The following is a 12,476-nucleotide window of genomic DNA, read 5'->3' on the forward strand; positions in this document are numbered from 1 at the left end:
ACAAATCAGGCCATCATGGAGCGTATAAATAAGAAGGGAAGACCAAGCCTGTTGTGCGCTCTTATTAATTCCTTTCATGAGGGTTCACCATCGTTTGTCTCATGAGAAAAAAGATGGTGAGACCAAAGATCTCTGTCTGTTTTCCTATCGATTCAATCCAACTTTGTACTATCTGATTGTGAGTAATGAAAACGGTTTTAACAAACTCTCTATTGTTCTTGTTCAAGATTCGGACTTTTCGACCACATAATCAATCAATCAATCAATCAATCAATGTTCATTTATATAGCCCTAAATCACTAGTGTCTCAAAGGGCTGCACAAACCACTACGACATCCTCGGTAGGCCCACATAAGGGCAAGGAAAACTCACACCCAGTGGGACGTCGGTGACAATGACGACTATGAGAACCTTGGAGAGGACCACATATGTGGGCAACCCCCCGCCCTCTAGGGGACCGAAAACAATGGATGTCGAGCGGGTCTAACATAAAATTGGCATCCCCTTACAGGCCACCACAGTAACATTTTAATATTTGCGGATTGTGATATCTGCTCTCCAGTTGTTACATCTTGTTTGTAAGTATCATACAGTGTTATACACTGGCCTACTGAAATGAGATTTTCTTATTTAAACGGGGATAGCAGGTCCATTCTGTGTGTCATACTTGATCATTTCGCGATATTGCCATATTTTTGCTGAAAGGATTTAGTAGAGAACATCGACGATAAAGTTTGCAACTTTTGGTCGCTAATACAAAAACCTTGCCTGTACCGGAAGAAGCAGACGATGTGTGGGAGACGTCACTGGTTGTGGAGCTCCTCACATCTGAACATTGTTTACAATCATGGCCACCTGCAGCGAGAGCGATTCGGACCGAGGAAGCGACGATTTTCCTGTTAATTTGAGCGAGGATGAAAGATGTGTGGTTGAGGAAAAGTGAGAGTGAAGGACTAGAAAAAAATAATAAGACGAGGGAGTGATTCAGATGTTATTAGACACATTTACTAGGATCATTCTGGAAAATCCCTTACCTGCTTATTGTGTTACTAGTGTTTTAGTGAGATTATATGGTCGTACCTGAAAGTCGGAGGGGTGTGACCTAGCCATGGGTGTGGTGACCGCCAGTGTCTTCGATGGAAGCCACATTTCTCAACGAGGCAAGGCAGCCGGTCTGAGATTTTTTTTTTCCCTTCTTCACATTGTAAGCATCTGACGAGAGAGTCCGCAGCTGCAGGAGGCGAGGGACGACGCACGCTCTCCGCTCATAACTACGGTACGTGCCGACTTAATACCACAATGTTATCACCGAAACTTGCCAGATGACATGTGGTAGGGAACCGTGTTTACTTTGTTCCATAGTAAAGCTTCACTATAAGCTTTCGGGAATGTAAACAAGGAAACAAGGAAACACCGGCTGTGTTTGTGTGGCTAAAGGCGGCCGCAGTACACCGCTTCCCACCTACATCTTTCTTCTTTGACGTCTCCATTATTTATTGAACAAATTGCAAAAGATTCAGCAACATAGATGATCCAGAATACTGTGTGATTATGCGATTAAAGCAGACGACTTATAGCTGGGGTAGGTGCTGGATCAAAATGTCCGCTACAATCCGTGACGTCACAAGCACGCGTCAACATTCACGTCATTATACCGCGTTTTTTTCAACAGGATATTTTGCGCGGAATTTAAAATTGCAATTTAGTAAACTAACCCGGCCGTATTGGCATGTGTTGCGATGTTAATATTTCATCATTGATGTATAAACTATCAGACTGTGTGGTCGGTAGTAGTGGGTTTCAGTAGGCCTTTAAGCGAATCAATATCCGGTATTATTGAGGGAATTCGGTACCCATCCATACCCTGTCCTGATCTATCAATCAAACAAGTTTTTCTTAAATATATTGCCCTGAAGGGCTTCGCAACGACATCCCTTAATACAAACCCACATCCAGGCAGAGGAAACTCAATGAGAAAGAAGAAGAAAACTTTGAGGAGAGATCATAGAAGCCCGGACTCCCCTTCCAGGGTGACCACCTGAAATGGATATCAAGTGGATACAGTTACATTTATAGTTGAATTGTTAAGATAACTAATAGTTAAATGAATAGATAAAGTGGTAGTCCAGTCCATATCAGGAAAATAACAGATAGTCATGGGGACTGGTGGAGCTGTGCATGGAATAGTGATTCAACTAGTAGTCCATCTTGGATCTCAAACTCGGGTCAGCTCCAGACTGGTACGTCTACATCAGGGGTGCCCACACTTTTTCTGCAGGCGAGCTACTTTTCAATTGACCAACTCGAGGAGATCTACCTCATTTATATATATCATTTATATTGATTTATTTATGAAAGAGACATTTTTGTAAACAAGTTAAATGTGTTTAATGATAATACAAGCATGTGTAACACATATGGATGTCTTTCTTTCACGAAGACAAGAATATAAGTTGGTGTATTACCTGATTCTGATGACTTGCATTGATTGGAATCAGACAGTAATGATGATAACGCCCACATTTTCAAATGGAGGAGAAAAAAAGTGGTCCTTTCTGTACAATACCACATGAAAGTGGTTGGTTTTTGGCATCTAATTCATCCAGCTTCCATACACTTTACAAGAAAAACATTGGCGGCAAATTCCGTAGCTTGCTTGATTGACATTCACGGCACCCGAGGGTCTTGTGAGATGACGCTGGCCTCTGCCAGTTCATTATTATGAAAAAAGGACAGAGAGGAAGGCGAGAAACACTTTTTATTTCAACAGACTTTCGCGCCGTCCCTTCCGTCAAAACTCTAAAGGCCGACTGCACATTTCCTATCTTCACAGTAAAAGCCCTGCTTCATGCTGCCTGCGCTAACAAAATAAGAGTCTCGGAAAGCTGGCGTGCACAAGTGATGTGCACGCCAGCTTTCTGAGGTATCGCTTGTGCACGCCAGTTTTCCGAGACTCTGTATTTAGTTAGCGCAGGCAGCATGAAGCAAGGCTTTTATTGTGAAGATAGGAAATGTGCAGTCGGCCTTTAGAGTTTTGACGGAAGGTACGGCGCGAGAGTCTGTTGAAATAAAAAGTGTTTCTCGCCTTCCTCTCGGTCATTTTTAATAATAATTATCTTGCAGCAGCCAGCGTCATCTCACAAGACCCTCCGGTACCGTGAATGTCATTTAAGTAACGTCTTGGTGAAGATTGATGATCACTAATTTTTAGTTCTTTTTTTTTAAAAGCCTGGCTGGAGATCGACTGACACACCCCCCGCGGTCGACTGGTAGCTCGCGATCGACGTAATGGGCACCCCTGGTCTACATGAATGAAGCGTGGCCGCCTAGTATCCTCTCTACACCTGCTGGCTAATAAAATGTGGACAAATGAGCCAGTTGTTAATAAACAGGACCCACTCAGTGTGTTTAATGCAAGGCCAGACACTCTCCAATAATCGGCCTCTGCACATTACAGAGTATTTTTTCAGGCACCATAGCATCTAAAATCAATAAGCACGTGGCTCCACACACACACACACACAAGTGGAACTCAGAATGGAATTCAAAAACGTATTTAGTCACACAAACCAAGCAACAATCAGCTTGGACTTCAGAATACCTTCTGCACCAAGTCAACCAGAAGAGAGCCTATGACACATACACACGGGTACTGGAATCTACATCCGTATTACACTAAGAACCAAAACTAATATCTCAATGACGCTATTGGAACAAATCTCTAGAAGCAAACTCGAAGCCAATTGCACACTTTACAGAAGATGCACTTGTTCTGCATAGGCCTAATCCCAGTAATTCCCTAGCCAGATTATTACGAAGGGAGACTTATTCTGTCGTGGAGCAGATATCAGATAATACCTTGCCAGAAATGAGCAAGAAATCCCCTCACTGATCGTCCTGTCCAGGGTCTACAGCGATGAAATTAGAACGTCACTCAGACGCGAGATAATCATGACAGGTTAACTACACCATACCAGTTGTACAGGACAGCTATATATATATATATATGTATATGTATGTATATATATATATATATATATATATATATATATATATATATATATATATATATATTTTTTTTTTTTTTGTCTTGATTGGATTATCCAGAGAAAAGTGCTCGATACCGAGGTAGAGCGCAATATGTAGGTGTGGGAAAAATCACAAGACTACTTCATCTCTACAGAACTGTTTCATGAGGGTTTCCCTCAAACATCAGGAGATTTTAATTGAAGTATTGACATACAATGGTTTGTATAGGGCACAGAGTGGGTGGGTACAGGCAGGCGTAGGGGCGTGGTGATTGGCTCATGTGTTACCTAGGAGGTGTTTCCGTCTGTGGCGGCATGTTGAAATCATTTCACTGGGCTTGTTGAGGGATGACAGGTATGTAAATGCTTCCGTTAAAATCTCCTGATGATTGAGGGAACCCCTCATGAAACAGTTCTGTAGAGATGAAGTAGTCTTGTGATTTTTCCCACACCTACATGTATATATATATATATATATATATATATATATATATATACATATTGCGGTAAAAGTAAGCAGGCGCTAATTATTTTAAAACCTCGTCTCACCCGTGCGCTTACCAAGGGCATGGAGTAAATAATTGAGTTCGACATAAAAAAAATTAAATAACAAATACAAAATTCTTCTGCAGCCGCGGCGCGGTGGTTGGGGACTACTGCTCTACCACATGTCATTGCACCCACCATTACACCATGCTATCTGCGTGCCAGTCAGACGCATGCATATCGCTGCTTCTCATACGGGATTGCAATGCATACTTGGTCAACAGCCGTACCTTTTACACTGATGGTTGTTATATAAACAACGTTAACACTCTTACTAATATGTGCCACACTCTGTGAACCCATACCAAACACATTTCTGGAAAACATTATCTCTGTAACACAATATAAACACAACATAAGAATTGCCCAGAATTCCAATGCATCCATGACTCTTGACTATATTATACACACACGCTCCCAACCTTGCCAACCTCAACCAGCGCACAAAGAGGGGGCGGGGGGGTTGGTGCTAGCGGGGTGTATAATATAGCCAAGAGTCATGGATGCATTGGAATTCTGGGTAATTTTTATGTTGCGTTTATAATGTGTTACAGAGCCAATGTTCTCCAGAAATGTGTTTGGTGTGGGTTCACAGAGTGTGGCGCATATTAGTAAGAGTGTTAAAGACAAGTTGTTTTATATCACAACCATCAGTGTGATATGTATGGCTGTGGAACAAAACCCTGGTTTACACATAGCGAAAGCAAAAAAACTAAATCCCACTGCCATTTTGGAAATGACGACAAGGGAAACATCACTTTTGACGTCACGACTTTGACCTGGCGGTAAAAGTAAGCATGCGCTAATAAATTTGGGGAGCGATTTTGACCCGGCAGTACTTCAAGGCAGGCGCATTTTACATGCCTGGTGGCTATTCTAGGAAATATGGTATATGTGTTCTGCTGAGCACCGCTGCAGCCCAAACCAGTGAGTGTTCAATCACAGGGTGCGTGGATAAGACCAGATAGAAAACCTTACAGACAACAATTCGTGATCTGATTGGCTATCACAATTATCAATCAACTGTATGTCCCCATTCACTTACATACTTGCCAACCTTGAGACCTCCGAATTCAGGAGATGGGGGGGGTGTGGTGGTAGTAGGAGTTTATAATGTAGCGTCCCGGAAGAGTTAGTGCTGCAAGGGTTTCTAGGTATTTGTTCAATCAATCAATCAATCAATGTTTATTTATATAGCCCCAAATCACAAATGTCTCAAAGGACTGCACAAATCATCCTCGGAAGAACCCACCAAAGGGCAAGGAAAACCCACACCCAGTGGGACGCCAGTGACAATGCTGACTATGAGAAATCTTGGAGAGGACCTCAGATGTGGGCAACCCCCCCCCCCCCCTCTAGGGGACCGAAAGCAATAGATGTCGAGCGGGTCCAACATGATAATGTGAAAGTTCAATCCATAGTGGCTCCAACACAGCCGCGAGAGTTCAGTTCAAGCGGATCCAAGACAGCAGCGAGAGTCCCGTCCACAGGAAACCATCTCAAGCGGAGGCAGATCAGCAGCGTAGAGATGTCCCCAACCGATACACAGGCGAGCGGTCCATCCTGGGTCCCGACGAGCGGTCCATCCTGGGTCTCGACTCTGGACAGCCAGTACTTCATCCATGGTCATCGGACCGGACCCACTCCACAAGGGAGGGGGGGACATAGGAGAAAAAAGAAAAGAGGCGGCTGATCAACTGGTCTAAAAAGGAGGTCTATTTAAAGGCTAGAGTATACAGATGAGTTTTAAGGTGAGACTTAAATGCTTCTACTGAGGTAGCATCTCGAACTGTTACCGGGAGGGCATACTTAATATACAATACAACTACATCTCATTTACATAATCACACAAAATTGTTCACATCTGTCATCATTTGTAAAAACAACCATGATTTTAACACACACACACCTCACAATTTACAACAAAAATGCTGTCATGGATGAATATAATAAACATTAAGTTGATATGATATGAGAGGACCTCAGATGTGGGCAAACCCCCCCCCCCCCCCCCCCCACCTCTAGGGGACCGAAAGCAATGGATGTCGAGCGGGTCTAACATGATACTGTGAAAGTTATATCCATAGTGGCTCCAACACAGCCGCGAGAGTTCAGTTCAAAGCGGATCCAAGTTCTGTTGTGTTTATGTTGTGTTATGGTGCGGATGTTCTCCCGAAATGTGTTTGTTTTTATTGTATGGTGTGGGTTCACAGAGTGGCGGAGATTTGTAACAGTGTTAAAGTTGTTTATACGGCCACCCTCAGTGTGACCCGTATGGCTGTTGACCAAGTATGCCTTGCATTCACTTACGTGTGTGTGTAAGCCGCATATATTATGTGAGTTAGCCGACACACTGTTATTATGGAGGAAAAGCGGACATCAATACAGTTTGTAGAGGATGTTCAAGGCAGTGGCTTTAAGGCACACTCCCAATATTTTTGTCGGGGTGGAAATCGGGAGAAAGTCGGGAGAATGGTTGACCCGGGAGATTTTCACTGAAATTCGGGAGTCTCTCGGGAAATCGGGAGGGTTGGCAAGTATGTTCACTTACGGTGCATAGACGCCCGCATTGTTGATCCTGAAGGCCACGGCCATATACATGTACATACATACATATATATATACATATATATATATATATATACATACATATACTGTATATATATATATATATATATATATATATATATATATATATATATATATATATATATATACATATATATAATATTGTTTGTTTGTGCCTGGCAATACTGCACATGTAATGCAATGCATGTGAAACCATTGAGCCCACAACCAAATAAGAAAGGATTAGCGCCATCGCCCTTCTCACGTCTACGCAGCTCAAGCGGTTTACCAAAGCCTGCAGCTGTTTTTTTCTCATTTTTTTTTTTTAAGAATGACCGAGGTGGGAGGGAAAGTTTCTCAATGAAAAGATTCGGTTCAGACAGTATTTTGTCTGCTTTCAAACCAGAGCCGACCTCGTTTGTCCCGTTCCTCTGACTTCCCCGTCACGCCTCGGAGGAAGAACACAGAGGGTTGAAAGACCATGGACTTGTTTGGTAACGGATTTATTTCCCTTTTTTTTTACAAAAGATGAACCCAATGTATCACAATAATTAAATTCAAATGGAATCGGCAGTCTGTGCATGCATCCGACCAAGCGTCCATATTCTGATCTCAGGATATTATTTTGACCCAAGAGGAGCTATAGTGACTCACTGTAGCATGCGAGAGTACAGATGAGTGGAAGCAGAAGTATCGTTATCTACAGCACAAATTTAGCAAGTGAAAAGCCTAACTCACACTTCAGCATCCCCATGCACGGTAGATCATTTGAAGAAACCCACATTCAGATCAACGGGCAGCGAAAATTGTATTTTGATGAATCTCTGAACCAGCGGTCCACGCCCTGTCAATCATGCCTTCCCCAAGTCGCTCGCCAGAGGGTTATAGTTCAGTCTTTATTTGAAGGGACAATGCAGAGAAACATTAAAATCAAAGACAGATACGTTCTGTACCAGATTATAGCTAAATAGCTCATTTCCATCTGCAGTCCCTGGCGAACTAAATTAAAGGGATACAAAAATCATGCAATACATTTATTACAATAAAATCATACTATATCACGTCATCAAATTAAGAAAAGTCATTAACTAGCCTTTCATGGACACATCAATCAATCAATGTTTACTTATATAGCCCCAAATCACAAATGTCTCAAAGGACTGCACAAATCATTATGACTACAACATCCTCGGAAGAACCCACAAAAGGGCAAGGAAAACTCACACCCAGTGGGCAGGGAGAATTCACCTCCAGTGGGACGCCAGTGACAATGCTGACTATGAGAAACCTTGGAGAGGACCTCAGATGTGGGCAACCCCCCCTCTAGGGGACCGAAAGCAATGGATGTCGAGCGGGTCTAACATAATACTGTGAAAGTTCAATCCATAGTGCCTCCAACACAGCCGCTAGAGTTCAGTTCAAGCGGATCCAAGACAGCAGCGAGAGTCCCGTCCACAGGAAACCAACTCAAGCGGAGGCGGATCAGCAGCGTAGAGATGTCCCCAACCGATACGCAGGCGAGCGGTCCATCCTGGGTCCCGACGAGCGGTCCATCCTGGGTCTCGACTCTGGACAGCCAGTACTTCATCCATGGTCATCGGACCGGACCCCCTCCACAAGGGAGGGGGGGACATAGGAGAAGAAAGAAAAGAAGCGGCTGATCAACTGGTCTAAAAAGGAGGTCTATTTAAAGGCTAGAGTATACAGATGAGTTTTAAAGTGAGACTTAAATGCTTCTACTGAGGTAGAACTGTTACCTTAATATACAATACAACTACAAATCATTTACATAATCACACAAAATTGTTCACATCTGTCATCATTTGTAAAAACAACCATGATTTTAACACACACACCTCACAATTTACAACAAAAATGCTGTCATGGATAAATATAATAAACATTAAGTTGATATGTCAAACATATTGGCCACCTTATTGACCGTGTGAGCAGCTTTGATTGCTCCAAAGCCACTTTTTAACTTCAATTGTAAATGAATATAGAAACATGATGCGGTATAATGCAATCAGATATTTTATTTAGCCTTTATCTAACCAGGTAAAATCCCATTGCGATCAAAGATCTCTTTTCCAAGGGAGACCTGGCCAAGAGGGCAACAGCAAGGTTACATTAAAAACAATAAACAATACATAAAACATCAAATTTACATCGTTAAGGCTTGCTCACATAACACGTGCATACAGACAAGGTAGACTGCAATCCCTTTTACAGAAGCTTTAAACCAGAGGTCTCAGACGCGCAGTCCGCGGGCCAAATGCGGCCCACGAGACGTTTTTTTCGCGGCCCCCACCTTATTATGAAAGTTTAATGTTAGTGTGGCATGCAAGTTTTATATGAATGGAGCTTGACAGCGTTGTGTGCCGGGCCGGGGGACATGGGTGGACCGGTAGCTTCCGAAGCACTCCGCCGAAGGACGGAGCTTCAATTCAAAACTGTGGTGTACTGGACCCGAGGACAACAGAGACTCGCTGGCTGAATCGGACGTTTAACACATGGGAATTAGTACCGTATCAATTCAAATGTGAACGGTACCAATCCCTATCTGCGCTATCCCTCTCCATGTGAGACAGGCCCCTTCTCTGGCTATTTTTAAGACCCTTCTTAAAACCCATTTTTATTTACTGGCTTTTAACCCAGCATGAGACTTTAAACTGTTTAACTATTTTTAAATGTTTTACTGTTTTGTTTTTATCTAACAAATTGTTTTATAGTAACTTGTATTTGCTTTTTCAATGTGCATTTTACTTTGGTTTTAAATGTTATTTTTTTGGTCCGTCCTTTGCCTCTATTTCTTTGTGGTGTACAGCCCTTTGTTCTTCAACTGCGGTTGTTTTTAAAGGGCTTTATAAATAAAGTTGGTATGGTATGGTACGGTATAAAGCTCATAAAGCAACATACTTGTATCTCAAAAAAGCTCTGCCCATTGAAATGAATTAAATTTAAATGTGTGCGCAGCTTACCCCCAAAATAACATAAAAATGTCCATGTACCATACATTTTAAAAAGAGAAACACATTTTTAGATTAAGATTGGTTGTTATGATGTTATGGATGTATTGTGTATAAAGAATTGTGTAAAACAGGGTGAAAAGGCTTAAAACTTAATTATTAATTTCATGAATTACCATGAATTGATTAACGTAGACCACAATTTAAACAAGTTGAGAAAAGTATTCGGGTGTTACCATTTAGTGGTTAATTTTACAGAATATGTACTGTAGTGTGCAATCTACTAATAAAAGTCTCAATCAATCAATCAATCAATGAAGAATGAGGGAGTTCTGTTGAACAAAATACAAACAAAAGTGTTTGATCTGCAGTGTGTCAATGAATAAAATATCCAATATTGAGTATTATTTCACAGCATTCATGTGTTCATTTCATGATATGTGACGCACCATAAAAAAAAAAAAGCATTCTGAGATGAAAAAAAATAAGTTTTAATATTAAATATGAGTTGTGGATGGTATCATTTTGTCCATGTTCGTATTTATTTTTGTTTGCTTTGAAAAATAACTGCCACCAAAATGAGTAGCTCTCGGCCATTTTCATTTCGTAAAAGTAGCTCAGACATGAAAAAGGTTGGAGACCTCTGCACAATCAAACATTTATTGTTTTTTTTTTTTTTTATAATACAACCCCCTAGCTTTTCTACATCGTTCTATTATCAAATAAAGTCTTAGTATTTTTTTTTTTATGTAATACACAGGTTGATCATAACAGTGCCCATTAAGTTCTAATACAAAAATATATATTCCAACTTAAAAATGTCTCAACTCTGTCATGCCGAAATTGGATTAGACGTTGCGACTTGGTTTGAGGAAACACAGGACAAGGTAAAATATGTTATAATTTTTGTTGGAATAATTATATCTAAATTATCCAAATGTTTTGTTATATTGAGTACCCGTTGGGAAGCAAAAGCTGTCTTTGAAACTTACCAAGAGTAAGGCTCGTAAAATTCCACTGAGAAGAGGGGGGAGGCAACATGAAGGTGTTCCTGTTTTCTTTCATGTAAGGCATGGGTGTCAAACTCTGGCCCATGGGCCAGATTTGGCCCGCCGTGTAATTTAAATTGGCCCTTGAGGCAATATTAAATCAACATTAGAGCTGGCCCGCCGGTATTATACAGCGGCGGTGCCGCTAATACTCATACTTGCCAACCCTCACGATTTTCCCCGGGAGACTACCGAATTTCAGTGCCCCTCCCGAAAATCTCCGGGGGCAATCATTCTCCTGAATTTCTCCCGATTTGCACCCAGCCAACAATATTGGAAACGTGCCTTAAAGGTACTGGTTTTAACATCTTCTACAACCTGTCATCACATCTGCTTTTCCTCTTTACAAACAGCGTAATATCAATCAATCAATCAATCAATGTTTATTTATATAGCCCCAAATCACAAATGTCTCAAAGGGCTGCACAAATCATTACGACTACGACATCCTCGGAAGAACCCACAAAGGGCAAGGAAAACTCACACCCAGTGGGCAGGGAGAATTTACACCCAGTGGGACGCCAGTGACAATGCTGACTATGAGAAACCTTGGAGAGGACCTCAGATGTGGGCAACCCCACCCCCCCCTCTCTAGGGGACCGAAAGCAATGGATGTCGAGCGGGTCTAACATGATACTGTGAAAGTTCAATCCATAGTGGCTCCAACACAGCCGCGAGAGTTCAGTTCAAGCGGATCCAAGACAGCAGCGAGAGTCCCGTCCACAGGAAACCATCTCAAGCGGAGGCGGATCAGCAGCGTAGAGATGTCCCCCACCGATACAGGCGAGCGGTCCATCCTGGGTCCCGACGAGCGGTCCATCCTGGGTCTCGACTCTGGGCAGCCAGTACTTCATCCATGGTCATCGGACCGGACCCCCTCCACAAGGGAGGGGGGGACATAGGAGAAAGAAAAGAAGCGGCAGATCAACAGGTCTAAAAAGGAGGTCTATTTAAAGGCTAGAGTATATAGATGAGTTTTATGGTGAGACTTAAATGCTTCTACTGAGGTAGCATCTCGAACTGTTACCGGGAGGACATTCCAGAGTACTGGAGCCCGAACGGAAAACGCTCTATAGCCCGCAGACTTTTTTGGGGGCTCTAGGAATCACTAATAAGCCGGAGTCTTTTGAACGCGGATTTCTTGCCGGGACATATGGTACAATACAATCGGCAAGATAGGCTGGAGCTAGACCGTGTAGTATTTTATACGTAAGTAGTAAAACCTTAAAGTCACATCTTAAGTGCACAGGAAGCCAGTGCAGGTGAGCCAGTACAGGCGTAATGTGATCAAACTTTCTTGTTCTTGTCAAAAGTCT

This window comes from Nerophis ophidion, linkage group LG27 (genome assembly GCF_033978795.1).
Source record: "Nerophis ophidion isolate RoL-2023_Sa linkage group LG27, RoL_Noph_v1.0, whole genome shotgun sequence".
Lineage (NCBI taxonomy): Eukaryota > Metazoa > Chordata > Actinopteri > Syngnathiformes > Syngnathidae > Nerophis > Nerophis ophidion.